The sequence below is a fragment of the Arachis ipaensis genome, chromosome B07 (assembly GCF_000816755.2).
Source record: "Arachis ipaensis cultivar K30076 chromosome B07, Araip1.1, whole genome shotgun sequence".
NCBI lineage: Eukaryota > Viridiplantae > Streptophyta > Magnoliopsida > Fabales > Fabaceae > Arachis > Arachis ipaensis.
The window spans coordinates 3,912,679-3,917,367 of NC_029791.2; positions in this window are offsets into that span (position 1 = coordinate 3,912,679).

The window sequence follows — 4,689 nt, forward strand, 5'->3', positions numbered from 1 at the left end:
CTCCCCCTAAATAGTTTAAGGGTTTGTTGTTGGCGATAAATTGTTACATGCACAAAACGATATTCAAACTCCCGACATTATTAAATTTTTAGAAATAAAATTTGGAAGTCATAATTTATAGTCACAATGACTAATAATGGCAAGTTGTAGTTCTTGTTCTATGGATGACGGAAAAGTCTAAGGGCCAGCGACTTTATTAAATTTTGGCCAAGTTCACTAGGGAATGAAATAATCTATTATGTGTTAACATCTAATCTCTTATTTTCTACCCTTAAATTATAAATTATTAAGTGACTTATAAACACCAACTTTATTTACATGTCACTGTCAAGTAAAAAAGAATATTCATATTTTTTTCCCCTTGTCTAAGCATAACTATATAGCCATATAGAGAAAGAGACGCAGAAAAATATAATATCATATCCTAGGGGAAGCATGTGCCATTTAGTACACAGATTCCAGAACATTTTCATGGCTGAGTCTTATAATGTGTATGGTTCTAAAAAAGAAGAAGAAGAGGAGAAGTGTTGCAGAACAGTGAATAGAGAGAAGAAAAGAAAAAAAAGGCAGAAAATATACACATCAACAGTCATCATTACAATCATCACATCAAAATCAAATTCTTCTTCAATTCTTTTCACTTTGTTTTTCTTTTCAACCCTTCTTTCCTCCTTTTTTCTCCAATCTGCTGCCCAACATTTGTAGTTGAATTTGAAGTCTTTTTTTTCTAAAATCAGAAGAAATCATATTATTTATGCCATAACAGATGCATGATTGCATCTTTACCAAGACATTAATTAAGAAAGAATCCAAGACTGAAAAAGATTATGGTGACATATACCTTTCTCTTTTATTCATGCTTGGGACTTTCAGGTATGTCCCTATACAATTTTTTAGGTTCTTCTACATACTTTTTATTTAACCTTGTAGGAAAATTATTTCTTTTTCTCCTTCTTCTTCTTTATTACCTAGATTATTTCTTTATCAATAATAAACTTATCATTGTAATTATTTTTGTAGTAAGAGTACATAAAGAGTACATAGTATATAAGGTGTAATAACTCAACAAATATTTTTTAAGGGGATTTTAATTAAAATTAAAATCCCCTTAAAAAATATTTGTTGAGTTATTACACCTTATATACTATGTACTCTTTATGTACTCTCACTAAAAAATAATTACAATGATAAATCTATTATTAATAAAAAAATAATCTAGGTAACATTCTTCTTCTTTTTCCTTTTGTTCTCAGCTGGTTGATTAGGTTTAACAATTTCTTCTATAATTTTAAAACATTACAAACTTAACTACAATAGCATCAACACACAATGAACAATAATATCTTGAGAGTTATAATAAAACAATGGAAAACTTTATGACTGTGATGCTCATCAGAACTGGAGGCAAAATAACTTGTAAGCAAAATCATCTCCAGTAACATTTGAGGTTGAATCCATAGTCTCCTGTTCTTGAATTTCAGCAATTTTTACACATTTATAAACTCAATCAGTAGCATTACTATCTTGTTCATTGCAATTACAGAGAGAAAAGAGAGAGACCTTGCTCCATTGCATGCAGTTGCAGTGGGATTCCAAAGAAATGGATTTTGGCGTGCTTTTTTTTTCTCTACGAAAGCAAACAGATTCAACGACTACTTCCTTCCTTGGTTTCAATTATGACTTGCTTCTCTTTACGCCTTTTCTAATTGCTATTTATACACACAAAAAAGTTTAGGAGTCAAATATAATCAATCAAAATCTTATATTTTTAACTTTATTTAATGGGATGAGTAAAATTTAATTGTTATCCTTTCATGCGCCTATTTTTTTTATTGTAATTTTTTATGTATATAAAATTTTACAAGAAATTGTTTTTATCATTGTAATTTGTATGACAATTGATTTCGACTTTAATACAGTACCTATGGCAGAAGGTGCTGAAAAATTTGTACAACAGACGGACCCACTCAATGATTAATATATTTTTACAATTAATATTATTCAATTTTAAACTATATTTTATTATGTAGTTCAAATTATTTTACATATATACTAATAAATCATGATTCAAAATATTTTAATATTTTATTTTTGAAGACATTATACATTTAAATTTAAATCAACGTATAATTTTTTAAATCACCGTCTTTAATAATTTAAAAATTTATTTCATATTTTTCAAAGTGAAAATAATTTATTCTGATTCACATATATTTTTAAATTTAACTATAATTAAATTTGAAAAAGAAAATGTTAAATACCTAAATTAATTTATTCAATTTATAAATTTATTCATAATAACATCTACAATTTTATACACATAACATTCATAGTTAGGTAAGATACACATAACATACAAGATTTTATATTAATAACATCCATAATTTTATACTCATAACCTTCATAATTTCATACATATAATATTCATAACTTCTTTCTTTCTTAATTGTTTTCTTTCTCTCCTTTACCCATTAGATAATTTTTATTTAACATCTCAGTTGAAAAATTTCTTTGTCTTGACATAATGTACTCTAGGAGAATATAATGTACTCCAGATATAAGGTTCTTTTATGCAATAAAAATATATCTTTGAAAAAAAAACAAATTTTTATAATTAGTATTACCAAATTTTAAACTATGTGTCTTGTTATATATTTCAAATTATCTTACATGTACACCAAAGGATCATAATTTTAATATTTTTTATTTACTTTATTTAATATTATTAAATAAAAAAAAATAATTAATTATAAAAAAAATTAATTACATTAATTAAATTAAGAGAATAATTCACACTCTCTTATAAATACAAATATTATTAATAATATATCTTTATTTATTATTTATAATATTTTGGCTATATAGCATAGTTATTAGGCGCCCAATTTGATTCTTCCAACTTGAATGAAATTTCAATGCTCCAAAAATAAAATACAATGCAAAAGTATATGTTTGGAGTTTTAAAGCTCCATAAATGAGAAGGAATAGGAGAGGTTTTTTTTGGGTTTCGACCCATTTTAAGTTGGATGGCCATTTTTGTTAGTATTTGATATTATAGTGAGTTAAAAAAATATTTGGGCTAAGAGTTTTTTTTTATTATTTTGGTATTTTTTTTACTATTATACGATTAACAAAAAAATAAAAAAAGAAAAAAATATAATTAGAATTTTTTTAGTTTGATTATAAAATCTATTATAAGTATACCTAACTTTTATACATACTAAATATAATTATATTTAATAGTATAGTATTTATTATAGCAATGACTCAAAATATTAACTCAAGTGAGTAAGATCAACCTAGGTCTATTGTTAGGATCCTAAATCCGAATTATGTTCATTGTCTTAAAATCCAATGCAAATAAAGTTCACGTGTCCTATCTCAAATCGGCTCAAATTGGGCTCAAATTGAATTTTCGTTGTTAGTTAGATATAGTAATAGATACTCTTGTGAGCACGACGGACCCTTTTTCCCGTCCTTCACTCTCGTTTAAAAAAAATATATATATCCCCTGTCCGCTCTCCATCTTCATCGCAAGTCTCCCTATTTAATTATCCCCTTAGCGAATGCAAATACCCACTATTATCTATGGATATTCTTTAAAAATTAAAAAAAAAAAACAAAAAAACTATAATATAATAATCATAAAATAATTAATTCAATACAACTCATAATATATTCATTATAAAAAATGACATTTAAAAGAATATAAAAACATCTTCCAACATAATAACATAATATAATATTTTAGGGCGCGACTGAGCGACATAATGACGAACTTAAGAGGTAGAGAAAATGAGTTAGAGGAAGAATAGAAATAAAATCATTTTGTCCATCTTCCATCTCATCTACCCTCCTGACTGGATGTTCTATCGGTCTTCTTCTCACATGTCCAAACCACCTGAGACACGATTCAACCATCTTTTCCACAATGGGTGCTACTCCAACTCTCTCCCTTATATCTTCGTTCCTTATTTTATCCAATCGCGTATGGCCACTCATCCATCTCAACATCTTCATCTCTGCCACACTCAGCTTATGTTCGTGCTCCCCTTTAGCCGCCCAACACTCCGTACCATACAGCATAGCCGGTCTTATAGCGGTGCGATAGAATTTACCTTTAAGTTTTAAATGCACCTTTTTGTCGCATATAAAACCAGATGCACTCCGCCATTTTGACCAACCTGCTTGGATCCTATGATTTACATCCTGTTCAATCTCTCCATTATCCTGTATGATGCACCCTAGATACTTAAAACTTTTAACTTTTTGTAGGATGTTTTCTCCAATCTTCACCTCTATATTGGGGTTTTCCCTTCTCAAACTGAAATTACATTCCATATATTCCGTCTTGCTACGGCTTATGCGCAGACCATATACTTCTAGAGCTTCTCTCCATAACTCCAGCTTCTTATTTAGGTCTTCCCTTGATTCTCCCATAAGGACGATATCATCGGCAAAAAGCATGCACCATGGCACAGGCTCTTAGATGTGCTCTGTGAGTACTTCCAAGACTAATGTGAAAAGGTATGGACTTAAGGATGATCCCTGGTGTAATCCTATACCAATAGGGAATTCCTCTGTCACACCACCTTAAGTCTTCACACTAGTTGTGGCCCCATCATACATGTCTTTAATTGCCCGAATATATACGATCATTACTCTCCTCTTTTCTAAAACCTTCCATAA